General features: G+C 42.0%; 1 protein-coding gene across 1 annotated transcript in view; it reads right to left on the bottom strand.

Moving 5' to 3' along the window:
• Positions 1 to 14,466, bottom strand: part of TNFRSF19 (TNF receptor superfamily member 19) — a 75,527-nt gene that overhangs the window by 23,479 nt on the left and 37,582 nt on the right. The window lies entirely within an intron of this gene.

The raw sequence follows: 14,466 nt of genomic DNA, 5'->3' as shown, positions 1-14,466 counted from the left end.
GTGGTTTTAAACCATCTCTCGGAGAGTAAAATAAGGCAATCAATTGTTAATAATTTGGTACTGACAGAACACTGTTATGAATCAAAGGGTTAAAGATAAGAATGCAGCATCACTATTTTAGTTATACAGAATAGTTGCTTTTAATTAGACCCACTGATGAAGTAGAAAATGGTACCAATGACCATCCAGATAAATTAATATACATAGTAACAAACTGAACGAGATTCTAGCAATAGACTGCTCAAATATTCAAGAGCATATTCAAGTTTTGTTTACATGAACCTGAATTTACTAAGTGAGAACTAAAATAGCAAAGACACATACTCTAGAGGTCTGACCTGCTGTTTTTACTGGGAATCTGCTGGCAGGTACGACTAGAGCTGGAAGCATTGCTTGTTGACCAATGTAGGCACTTTGCTTCTGAAGGATCATAGATTAAATCTTTAAAAAGGACTGAGACAGAAGCCTCCCTCCACTAGTCCATATGTCATACATTTATACCAGCACGTCTTCATCCTTTCTTCCTTCCGTCTTTAAACCTTACTGTAAAGCACTGCACATTCTAATGTTTAAGAGCTGGGTCGTGAACAGTCTGGGTTTGAATCCCCACTTTGCCATTTACCAGCAGCCCCATAACCAGCAATAACAGCTGTTTGCCTCAGTTTCCTTATTGGTAAAATCAGGATATAACGATATCAACCTGACAGGATTTTTGTGAGAACTAGATGAAGTAATGCACTTAAAAGGGCTGGCATAGTTCCTCATACACAGTAAAACTTCTGTGTTAGCCATGCTTTGCCCCATTACTATTCAGAATCAGACACTGTATTGTAATTATTATTATGTCAGAACCTGGACTGTCTTTTAACCGAGTTGAAACAACCTATGTAGTAGATAGGCCATTGACTAAATCGACAGAATGAGCTACTTGTAACTGCGTGTGCATGCATGTGTCCTCGTAACACATCCCTAAAGCACTGGAACGTTCAGAAGGAAAATTAACAATAAAAACAAACCAAAATAGTTCCCTCCAGAAGTTTAGATGCATTTCTTACATTCAGATGCATTTTATGTAAGCATCTCAAAGAATCTTACCAACGTGATCTAACTGGTAACATTAAGCAATGTCATATAACAATAAGCAACAATTAACAAAATACCTAAACCTCAAGGAATATTGTGACTGAAATGGTAAAACCATTACTAAGAAAATCCTTTGATAAGCAAAAAAGAAAAATTTTAATTATCTATCGGTTACAGTGATAGCTCTGGTGATACAGAGCTCAGACACACCGGCCGAGAGTTTAAAGCCACCCTGTGGTTCATGTTCTCACTGGAGGAACATGGAAGACAAGGTCTAGGACCTGCACTTCCTCTTCCTTAAGCACATCTGTAGAGAATTCTGCATGGATGAGACGCATGCTGATAGTTCCACAATGAGCCCAATTTTTGTACAAGATTTCCAAATTTTTTCAAAGGCTTACATTAAGTATGACTGGTATAGGTATTTGGAGAGAATGAACTAAAACAATGTGATTTTTCTTTCTTCCTAGCTCCTTGAGCACTAAGACCATGATTTGGACTTATTAACTACATAGTGACAGACGAACAGAAACACCAACAAGCACTAGGCAAAAACATTGTTACATATTTAAATTACATGCAAAAAAAGGGTACTAAAGGAAAAGCCACGAATAGAAATGGTATCTGAAAGGAAGGCACAGAGGAGAATCTCTGATTTCTCATGTATACGTACATTTGTCTGGTTCTCCTGCCAGTATTTAAATGGTCTTCCCTTACTGCAAAATTATGGCAGGAAAAAAGACCAGTTGCTTGGACAAGGCAATTTGACTCTATTTCTTCCTGAAGGTGGGTGGTGGCACTCAGATGGACACGCTGGACATTTGGGATTGCCAGCATTGGAAGAGAAGTACTCTCACTTGAGAGGAGTAAAGAAAAGAGATGGTAAAGAGAAAGACGCCAGGAAGGTCATCTGGCCCAGCAGAGCATTCGCAAGCAAACACATACACTGACCAACGGAAAGTTCTATCCTGGGTTGGCGCTACTGTATCCGATGCCTCTTCTCGCTCCCCCAATTACCTTTCTATTTTTACCTGGAGAGTCAAACTCCCCCTCCAAGTTGGGTGCGTTGTGGTCATCAAGGAAATCTGCAGCAGCATTTACGTGGCAATAAGCGGACGCGGTACAAAATTAAGTAGAGATGTGGCAGTTTCGAATTCTCATCAACACAGCCTGGTGCATTTTCTGACCTGAACTGCTAACCTGTGTGTTTATAAAAACTGATTTTAAAAAATAAGGCAGAAGGTACCAAGTCTGTACTTGGTGTGTGTAGACTTGGGCTTGGTTCTCCTTTCAACTGAGACCATTATTTTCCATTGCAAACCTCTTCCAACTAAATACACGGCCTCTGACAGCATGTTTTACCAGTCTCTGGGGGCAGCCAAGCTCCTTTTTCCTTTCTGGCAGCACCACCCAGACCCTCTCCCCTGCTCCAGGCATCACCACGCTGATGGATTAGACCGGTGTAGACGCCGACTCACACTGCAAAGGAAGTTGATGGTACTTAACAACTCAAGTACAAAGCCAATCGTACCAATATAGTTTTGTTTTGTTCCTAAACCAAAAACCCACAGTGTCATCATTCATTTTGACTGCTCTAATAAGTACTTTGTATTTAAATTGCTAGAAAAATAAAGAGTGACTTTAGACTATTCTCTCACATCAGCACTGTATACTGCTTTGAAAATCGTCTTTCCGAATGCTGGGATCTTTCTCCTCTTCTTCCCTTCAGCCACTACCCTGGTTCTCACTTATCACCTCCTTCTCAGCTGCACACCATGGCTCCCTAACCGGCCTGTGTCCTGCCAGGCCGGGCCCTGTGGACCACTGGGCGGCCACAGGAGCCTGTTTTGCTTGGACCACACAGTGTTGGCTGGGCAGCTGCCGAAGCAACGAAGATGAAGTGTGGACTCAGAGCCATCATCTTCCGGGGTTTGCTCCCCAGCACTGGTGGGGAGACAGCAGGGGAAGGGGACGACAGATCAACCCAGGGTGAGGATGTGGCAGAGTGCTTTTACTCCATCACCATTGACTCTGTTACCAACAGTGAGTGGCAGAGATTATTTTTTAAATTTCTTTAAATTCAGCTTTGAATTTTTTTTTAAAAGATTTTATTTATTTATTTATTTATTTATTTATTTATTTATTTATTTATCTGAGAGACAGAGAGAGAGACAGTACAAGCAGGGGGAGGCCAGAGGCAGAGGGAGAAGCAGACTGCCCGCTGAGCAAGGAGCCCGATGTGGGACTCGATCCCAGGGCCCTGGGGTCATGACCTGAGCTGACTGCTTAACTGCTTAACTGACTGAGCCACCCAGGCACCCCTTGGCTTTCGATTTTATTTATTAGTCCAAAATGTGAATGTTTCTATCCGGAAAATGAATATTAACTGTATTTATAAGGCATTGAACCGAACAGCTGTATTTCTTTTCAACAGGACAAAAGAGAATTACAGATGAAGAAGACCAAGTTTCTACTCTTTAAGATGTGTATGTCATGGAATGCACTATCAGAAAGGCAACCATGAAGTGAAAGGGACCTGGGCTATACGGACTCTCAGCAGTCCAATGATAGGACTAGAGCAAGTGTGATGTGGGGTTAAGCAGACCAAGGGGTCAGGAGTTTTGCTAAGAGAGGTGCTGGGGGTGGCGGGTGAGGGATTCAGGCTGGCAATGGATAGACAGATATCTGTGAAGGCCTGGGAGGCAGGAAGCGAGTTATCTGAAGGGCTGGAGGTCAGAGGGGATGCTGAGGCTCCATCATGACATGAAGAAGCATCCCTGGAAGGGAGAAAATCCCAGGTAGTGAGCCTGTGACCGGAGGCTGACGTCACAGTAGCTGAGACTGAGTAAATTACTTCACTAGACTCCGTTTCTGTTCTTAATCCTGTTTCCAGATCACTTGGCCTAGAGGTCTGTTTCCCACCAGGATTGTATAGGACAAATATTATCATGCATGTCTTTGAGGGAGAAAGAAAGAAGGAAGAGGAGCAGAGAAGGCAGTTATCACAGGAGAGCAAGTGGCTGGTCAGGGAGGTGAACAGGCCTTCACTGACCACATTTCGATCCACGGCGTTGACTCAGGACTTTTACAGGGTGCTGTGCTGTTCCGAGAAACTCTGTTATGCAAAGAGCGAGCTCATTACTTTAAATTTCTCTTCAGTGCTGGGTAGATTATAAGCATAACTATTTGGTACTTTAATTATGATAAACATCATAATTAACACTGAAAAAATTATAAGCCACAAAATGGCAGCAGATTGTCTATAATATTTCTCTGCACATACGATAAAGTGAAACAATTTTTTCCTGCTTTCAAGGATGTTCTTCTTTTTATTATCCCACAGTCCTGTAAGGTCTTGCTGTGTTTATTTGACCGATGAAACAATGAAGCTTTGAAACTTCTGCACCAAGAAACAGAAAGGACACCATAAAAGAAACACATTATTATGGCCTTGAACATCTGTGCTGAAGGATACACAAGCTCAAAAATAGTTTTGCTTCAATTGGGACTAACAGACAGGGTTGCCATCTGGGAACTGGAACAAAGATACGAAATTGGGCCCTTGCCCTCCCTCTTCCACACAGACTGCTTAACCCTTTGAGTGCTAGGCTCCATTTAGGCGCCTGGATGCCATGTCCTTGTAAAAGTATGACCTTGTCCGTTCCGCCTCCAAGTGGAGAAGGCAGCGTCAAGATAGGCACGCTTTCACCTAAGGACTCTGCATCCTCTAATTGTCAGGTTCCCTGTGATTAATAAAGTGGATAATTTTTATCTACCTCACTGCAGTATTTAAAGAAGTAATCTCCTGTGAAATTATTCTAAGATGATGAAACTTAAAATTATTTCTGCCCATTACCTTCCAACTAGGAAAAAAAGGCATACATGTTTTTGCACAGCCTCATATGGCTGGGTCTACGCTGAAAAGGGAATCTGGATCTAGATCGGGTTTCTTGCTATCTCCTAGTCCAGCAGAATGGATACTGTCACTAATTTATTTATAATTTTACAGTTGATATAACTGATTGTAAAGAACAAAACCCTGGGTTAAGTTGGAAAGAGCCCACTTTTCTGGAGGCTTGGAACATGAAACAGGTTAAGGAATTCAACCAATGTCTTATTTCCTCTTTTAAAATTATTAGAATCTTCATTTGGTACATGAAAAAACTGGGTCCCAGAAAAGTTAAATAACTGGTTTGAGAGTTAGTGCTAGGACCAGGACTCAAAATTACGTCCTCTTCACAGAGGTTACATGAGCTAACGCATGAGAAACATCCAGTGGATAGTGGTCTCCATTCGTCCTGGGATGATCAAAGTGGGTAGTTACGTGAGTGTCCTTTCAGTGCTAATTAGTATTGGAAGTTAGAGAGAAACGCCCCCAATTTTATTGTTCAGACCTTCATCTGTGTCCCTAAGCCCTAAAGTAATAGAAAACAGTTGTGATGAACTAAAATCTTTCGGCACTGATGTAAAATCTTCAGTTAGCCTCTTCCAAATTTGTGGCTTCCCCCGAGTTTAGGGGAAAAAAAATCAATCAAATGCTATTCCTCTGTGATTTTCTTCGGCATCACACAGAGCAAGCAAAATATAACAAATATTATATTATTAATATAACAAATCATTAAATAAATGTATTTAAATTAAATTTAAATGATTAAATTAAATAAATTAATAATTAAATCTTAGAGAAAAGGGTGGAAAGCCTATTTCTTAAAGTGCATACATTTATTGTATCAGCTAAAAATATTGTGTTTAACTAGTCTCCTTGCTTCCGCCCTTGCTCCCCTGAAGTCTATTCTGAACAGCAGCTAGACGGACTTCGTAAAAGTGAAATCAGGCAGTGTCATTCCTGTAGCGAGACGGGGGTCCTTACAATGGCCTACCAGTTCGCTCGGTCTATACCCTCTCCCCAGTCCCTCCACCCCACTCACTGGGCTCCAGCTCTGCTAAGTGTGTTGCTGGCTCTGCCCCAACACGCGGTGCTCAGCTCCCTCCCTCCTCCTTTCCTGCAGGGCCCTGCCCTAGGATCACTTTACCTAGGCCTTCCATGATTACCTTATTTTAAAAAACATCCTTTCTCTGGAGCATTAGAATGCCAATTCCTTGAGCACTGAGAATTTCATCTGTGTTTTTCACTGCGGGGTCCCCAGCGCCCACATCAGTGTTCAGAGAAGGCATTCAATGTATTTGTCAATGAACGTGTGGACAGACTGATCCGCAGGTAAAACACAACACCGCAGAGATGTCCTTATGCTGATTCCACTGTATCTAGACTAGCATTAGGCACTCAAAAAGTACTCCCTGACATGCTTCCTGACTTAAACAGCCTAACACCAAAAAGTGATTTTTCTCATTTTAAAGAAAAGCATGCCTCTTATAGCCACTGGAAAGCTTTGCAGAAGTGATGAGTTTCCAATGACATTTTTGATTTGATACTGAAGATTTTGCTCATTTAAAGACAAAATTCAACATTTCATTTCACAACTCTTGGGTCTCATGACAGAAAATGAAACATGTTCAGAAAACACTAATTACTGCAAAGCTCAGGCTGAGAAATGCAGATGAAATGTCTGGTCCCCTTCAGAATTCAAGATTTGCTGTTTTAAACTCTGCTGGTGCTTCTGTTCTTCCTCCTCAAAATGATGTGCCTTAAATTAAATCCCCTTCCTTAAGTAGTTGCTGTAGGAAGTGGCCAGGCATTCACCCTTGTTTAAAAACAAAAAGATTTCAATCCATTGGTGAAGGCGACATATTCCAGTCCCTTCTAGAATGTGAGCCTACCGGGGACCAAACTCTGGTCTCCTGGCACAAGGTGAGGCCTTATATACCACCTCACGAGAATAAATGTCCTGCTGGAGGAAGCGGAGGGCATTCTAAGCTTAAACGCTGAGTATTTCCGCTATAGGTTTGGCATAAACTGTTAGAATGCTTTCTCCACATTTATTTATATGCTAGGCATTTAATGGGCACACCCACAAATCACGGTTCCATTTGCAAAAGTCCGTAACTTAGTGAAACAGGCCTGTTGGATTTTATATTTTTTAAATAAACTGTATTTAATCTAACATTCATTTAATTTAGTGATGGCCTTTAACAAACCACAACTTGTTTCTTCATGAGTAAATATTTAAACCGGCCCACTGGCTTTAAACATTTCAAAGAGACTGAAGATAAAGGGCAGAGAAGTCAGATTTATAGCTGACGGGGTAATAATCAACAGCTACCGTTCTGGGGGCGGGATCAAAGCCCGTGGGCTACCGCTGAGCCTCCAGCTCAGGATACTCCTGCCTCCCTGACATCACAGGCACACAAGCCCTTCTCCAGAGCATCTCCAAGTTCAAGGGACACTGTCACCTGACCAAGTCAAGGCATTTAAACATTCCTTTCCTTTTTTTTTTTCACTTGGAACAGTTAGTAGCTTACAAATATTTAGCACTTTGATATTGGAGCAAAAGGACGAATGTCGAGTTAAGAAACATTTTTTTTTTTTTACCTACATTTTTCCATCTCTCATTTTATTTATTTATTTTTTTAATTCTTATGTTAATCCCCATACATTACATCATTAGTTTTAGATGAAGTGTTCCATGATTCACTGTTTGTGCATAACACCCAGTGCTCCATGCAGAATGTGCCCTCCTCAATACCCACTACCAGGCTAACCCATCCTCCCACCCCCCTCCCCTCTAGAACCCTCAGTTTGTTTTTCAGAGTCCATCATCTCTCATGGTTCGTCTACCCCTCCGATTTCCCCCGCTTCATTCTTCCCCTCCCGAAGAAACATTTTTTTAAAGAAGTTTTGATTTCTAGAACTGGAATGAAACTAGGGCTAAGATAAATATTTGAAATAGTGACATCATCATACAAAGCAGTAGCATTTATAGCACACTTTTAACACAGTTAAGCTGTCCAGCTATTTTTCCCACATCCTTGGGAAAGGAGGAGACTGCCATAACACATTTTTAACCTCTTTGTAGATTACCATTGTTCACCTCTTGGTAAGCAAATAAGCTGAAAGAAGGATTAATCATTTTCTATGGAAATCAGTCTAAAATAATTATAATGGGTTTCTGCTTTCTTAAAAAGATTTCAACAGGGGCGCCTGGGTGGCTCAGTTAGTTAAGCGTCTGTCTTCGCCTCAGGTCATGATCCCAAGGTTCTGGGATCAAGTCCTGCATTTGGCTCTCTGCTCAGTGGGGAACCTGCTTCTCCCTCTCCCACTCCCCCTGCTTGTGCGTGTGCTCTCTCTCTCTCAAAAATAAATAAATAAATAAAAATTAAAAGAAAAAAGATTTCAACAAATATAATTTGATTGTCTCTCCACCCCTTTTGTCCCCCACCCCTTTTGTGGGGTCCAGAAAGAATAGTGAGAACTAGGACTACTGGACCCAGTAGTATTAGGGACAAACCCTCAGGGGTCAGTCACTGGGATGCATGGGTCTGTTTGCGCTACACTAAATGGCACCAAATCTCGCAGGTTTGGAGCTTCCGTGGCTGTTTTGTGAGTGTTTGGGACTCCTCCCCGCTGGACCACAGGCTGCCCTTCTGCTTCTTGCCATCTCCATCTCTGCCTCTGCTAGTTCCTTCTCTCCCTTCTTCCCTCCACTGTGGCTCCTTTGATTGGCATAACAATGCTTATGACAAAAAATAAATGGATTCCGCTGGAGAGCTGAAAAGCTGTTCCCCTTGGCAGGGAGCTCTCCTGGGTTCTATGGGGAGACTGGCGGATACCTGTTTCTTCGGTTTCCACATAAGCAACTTTTAACCACTGCTATTTTAGATCGTTTTCCAATATAATAATGGAATTGCATCCTACTGACAAGAAGGAAGGCAGATCGTAGGGAAAAGCAGGGAACTGCAGAGAGTGCGAGAAGAGAAGAGCGACAGTCCTTCAGGGACCAACAAATCAGTGAGTGTACAGCAGAGACAAGCTCCCATTCCCACATCAGAGGGGATGGCTGGCTCTGTAAACCCTCAGCCTCAAGCCAGGGGCTCTTTTGTCTGTGCTGAGTTCTCTTTGATCTCAGTGCCTTCCTATCCCCTACCCTGAAAGTTCTGTTTAACAGGAAAGAGCTAAACTTGTAAGACTCCTCTTGGAGAAGTTCCCCTTCTCTGTTGCATTCACGACTTGCTCAGAATGCCCAGTGGCACCTGTCTGTTTCTGCAACAATCCCCAAGGCCACGTTCCATCCACGCAACTCATGGCAGCTGTCCCCTGGCCGGACACTTAGAGTCTTGGCCTGAGGACCAAGGACGACTTGAAAATCCTCAGTAAAGGGAACCCTTCATTAGCACATTGTGGCCTTGTGGGCCCATCCTGTAGAGGATCCAGTGAGTACCCTGGGAAGTCAGACCACTAAGTATTGGTGCGCTCATCACAAGAACTCTGCTGCAGAAATGATAAACACCCATAGATGGAATAAAAATCACATCATGTTTCCAAAGCAAATGCCAAACACTCCTGGATTATATGCATCTCTTCCACACCCCCTCACATGGCCACTTCTTCTCATCAGATTCATTAAGCGTAAGTGCCCCAAGATGCAGGGTACTGGCTGCTGCTGAGAATGCCAGGAACTGGGTGTTTAACCTCATCAGTCTAATGCCTAAAATATTCAGGCAACAGCTGAAGTCTGCTTGTAATTCACCAAAGGCAAGGTCTCCTCTTCAGCCTCCTCCTCCTCTGCTTTTAGAGAAAACCTTAAGGTTGGTACTGATTTCAAAGCACTCCCAATGTATTTCCTTTTAAATGTGTTGTATTTTCTTTAAAAGAGGTGTTTACCAGGCACCCTTACCTTAAAATAACCTCGCAATAATTGCACGTCGAATGTTAATCCCTTTGGACACATAACTATGGGCTCCCATCCACAGTGCAGAGATGGGGAAGGCTCCCTCCTGCACAGAGATGTGAATAGCAACAACGTGTCTAACAGAGCAGCCTTACAATCCAACTGGAGCCCAAATACCTACATGGTACTTTCATCAATAAGATCATTAAAATAATACTTAGATAGTGGATGAAAAAAATTATACTGCAAGTGGGAAAAGGATACAAAGTAGCATGTGCAGCCTAATTACATCCATTTTTCAAAAATCAGCGACATAGACAAAAAAGGGATGGAAGAAAACCACCAAGATGCTGGTTTTTGTTTTGGAAGCTCTAATGCGGGAAATGCTTTGCTTATGGTAGTCTCCCTTCTTTTTTTCTATGAAACTTTAAAAATTATCTTCAATGAGCAAATATTTCTTTTAAAAGCCTATTTTGATGTTACTTTTATCTGTTACTTAGAAGGTAGTTTCAGTTTCCTTTGGAAAAGGACCCTTTTTTTAATGTCATTTATTACTTATTGGTATAGAGATCTGCTGTTCTTTGAGGCCAGTAAGCCATGTAGAATTCCTAAATAGTTCCAGGCCAACAGAGCTCCTGCTTTTCTCCCCCCCACCCACCCTGCTCCCCCACAGTGACTTATCTGGTCACTTATCTCTTCAGAATCACGTGACTTGTTTTATAAAGCCCCCAAGAACAAAGCAAACATCTAGGTTAAACACACTTAAATAAAGCTGTACTCGGATGAAAAACCGCTTTGAATTTTTTCAAAACCATTTGTTCCAACCATGGTATTTGTTCCAAATTAAGTAAACATTGCTAAAAGAAATCATACAAAATCTGCATTTCTTATCAGGCCCAGGGCAGGATATAGTTCTTCTAAAATTTCTTGTGTGTTTTTCTCGATTTCCCCTTAACGCTCTAAATGGGTGCACATTTTTAGGAAGTGAAGATAAAGTGATGAGGAACAGAGCCTTGAGCAGGGATTTTTATGTAAAGGGTGCCTTTTATTGATCTGCAATTTACAGTGATGTCACTAATCAGCTCTGTGCTCCATGCCCAACCAGTCATTCTCATGAATTAATGCTATTGGTGACCTGACCAAGAGGTTATGAGTGGATAATCAATTACATACAGTCACACATTTTGAGGGGAGGGAAGCTTCGAGCTCATGTTGGTTGGGCATGTGGCCTGAGGCCTTAGGCGGTGGGACAGGGAGGAAAGAGACCAGCCTAAGTAGGGTTTCTTCAGACTGGTACTCTAGCATTTCAAGTAATCAAACACAAAAATCCACTGCAGCCCCTTTCTAAGTATCCTTCATCGCTCACCTGCCAGTGGGGGTGAAGGACAGCAAGACAAAATCAAAGCCAGCTGCATCATGAGATCCTTCCCATGTGGGACAAGTCCCAACTTCCATATCCTCCAAAGAGCACACCTGGGTTGGGATGGGACTGTAGGAGACTCAGGGCAGAAGTAGTCACCATTTAGAAGAAAGCAGGCCAGCAGGCAGATAGTCATTACTGAGCTCACTCTGAGTCTGGTATGTTTCTGGATAGGAGTTCATTTAGTTCTATTTAAAATCTGCATGAGATAATAGTCCATGCTCATGGATTGGAAGAATTAACGTTACTAAAATGCCCATACTACCCAAAGCAATGCACAGATTTAATGCAGTCCCTATCAAAATTCTAATAGTATTTTTTTTCACAGAAATACAACAAAACTTCCTAAAATTTGTGTGGAACCACAAATTCCATGGACAAAGCAATCCTGAGAACAAAAGAACAAAGCTGGAGGTAACATGCTTCCTAATTTCAAACTATATTATAAAGCTATAGTAATCAAAACAGTGTGGTATTGGCATAAAAACAGACTCCTAGATCAATGGAACAGAATAGTGAGCCCAGAAATAAACTCACATAGAGAAGGTCAATTAATTTATGACAAAGGAGCCAAAAATAAACAATAAGGAAAGGACACTCTTGAATAAATAGTGTTGGGAAAACTTGACAGCTACATGCAGAAGAATGAAACTGGACCACTTTCTTACACCATACACAAAAGTCAACTCAAAATGGATTAAAGGCTTGAATGTAAGACCTGAAACCATAAAACTCCTAGAAAAAAATTGGTAATACACTCTTTGACATTGGTTCTTGGTGATGATTTTTTGGATCTGACACCGAAAGCAATGTCAACAAAAGCAAAAATAAACAAGTAGGACTACATTGAACTAAAAAGCTTCTGCACAGCAAAGTAAACTATCAACAAAATGAAAAAGCAACCTACTGAATGGGAGAAGATATTTACAAATCATACATCTGATAAGGGGTTAATATCCAAAATATATAAAGAACTCCTACAACTCAATAGCAAAAAGAAATCTGATTAAAAAATGGGCAGAAGGTCTGAATAGACATTTTTCCAAAGAAGACATACAGATGGCCAACAGGTACATGAAAAGATGCTCAATATCACTTATCATCAGGGAAATGCAAATCAAAGCCACAATGAGCTGTCACCTCACACCTGTTAGAATGGCTAGGATCAAAAAGACAAGAAATAACAAATGTTGGCGAGGATGTGGAGAAAAGGGAACCCTTGTGCACTGTTCGTGGGAATGTACATTGGTGCAGCTACTGTGGAAAACAGTATGGAGGTTCCTCAAAAAAATAAAAACAGGGCGCCTGGGTGGCTCAGTCATTAAGCGTCTGCCTTCAGCTCAGATCATGATCCCAGGGTCCTGGGATCAAGGCCCACATCGGGCTCCTTGCTCCACAGGAAGCCTGCTTCTCCCTCTCCCGCTCCCCCTGCTTGTGTTCCCTCTCTGGCTGTGTCTCTCTCTGTCAAATAAATAAATAAAATCTTAAAAAAAATAAATAATAAAAATAGGACTATCATACAGCTCAGCAATTCCACCTCTGGGTATTTACCTGAAGAAAATGAAAACATTAACTCAAAAAGATGTATGCACCCTATGTTCACTGCAGCATTATTTAGGATAGCCAAGACATGGAATAACTTAAGTGTCCATCAATGGATGAATGGATACAGAAAATGTGACATGGGTCCCTTAGAGAGTTGACAGAAATATGGGAAGTTTTCAATTTTTGTGTTTCTGTTAAGTCATTACTTTGGTTTACTTCGGGTATTATATAAATATAAGAAAATGTATTTACATTTGTTTAAAATTATTCTTGTGTTATCAATACAGACAATATTTTCAAGACTTGTTTGTAGCGTGCTATCAGCTGCATATTTAGAGCACAATTTACGTATGTTTTGGGGCAGCTTCAGTGGTGGCCTGAGTCATCCCTGCAGCAGAAGTACCTACAGACGTCATATAAGAAGCAAACAATGCTTTGCTATGACCACGAACTTCATTTGGACTCGCGGTGCTACCAGGAAACCCACTATTTTCTCAAATCAACTTCCCTCCCACACTCTGTGATGAGAATCTCAAAGACCTGTGCTTTTCCAGCCTCTGACTTCCTTGGCGTCTGCCTGACTTGGCAGAACACAATGCCTCCTACTTCACACACATACAAGCCAAGTCTATGAGCCCCTCACCCCCTGCCACTGAATGCAGAAGTCCATGTTCGTTGCCCCACTCCACTCTTTCACTGGTTGGAGCAGGGAGCACTCCCTCCTTCCAGAGAAGGCCAACCCAACAAGTGTGCTTCAGGATCCTTTTCCAGAAAACCTTATAGGACTGATAATTCTACTGTTCTCTCATATAGTCAACCTCTCTCAACTGGACCCTTTCCTTTAACCTGCAAACAAGCAAATGTGTCTCTCACCTCAGAAATGAAATAAAACAAAACCCCTCCAATGCCTGCATATTCCCATGTCACCTTCACAGGCAAACTTCTGGACAGTTGTCTGTGATCATCTCTATTCCTCCCCTTATGTTAGCTTGTCATTTCATTATAATCTGGCTTCATTTCCATTACTAAGATTGTGCTTGTCAATGTCACGATAGATGTCCAGGGTGTTAAGTGCAAAGGAAATTTCCAGGGTCAACTGATCCGACTTGCACAGGAGAGGATGCTCTCATACTCTCCTTACTCCCTCCGACTTCCCTGGCCCTCGGTTGGTCTCCTTTTCTGGCTCATCCTCCTCTAACTGATCCATTAGATCACAGCTCGAAAGTCATGGTTCTGGAAAGTCTTCCCTGATGTTCCTACCTCATTATCCATTACACATTCTCAGGGCCCTGCAGATCCCTCCCGGCACAGGACTGGCCAGTCACGCTTCTACATCTATGTGGGTAGTATCTGAATACTGTTTAATTTGGAGCAGGTATTTGACGACTCCCCCACTATGCCATGAGCTCCAAGAAGAAAAGAATTGGGGTCTATTTGTCCATCATTGTGTGCCTGGCCCCCAGTAGGCACTCAAATATTTGTTCAACAGTTAAATGAAAAAGGCTCTGTCTCACAGGACGATGGTATTTTACTCGGCCAATCAGATTCTCTCCTTCAGAAGCATGACTGGGAAATACCGACCAGTCCCTTGGAAGCATGAGGGGAAAGGAGGAGATGTAAACAGAGTCCCGC

This window comes from Leptonychotes weddellii, chromosome 3, assembly GCF_054177405.1.
Source record: "Leptonychotes weddellii isolate Sample4059 chromosome 3, ASM5417740v2, whole genome shotgun sequence".
NCBI lineage: Eukaryota > Metazoa > Chordata > Mammalia > Carnivora > Phocidae > Leptonychotes > Leptonychotes weddellii.
This window is presented reverse-complemented; position numbering and strand designations above follow the sequence as displayed.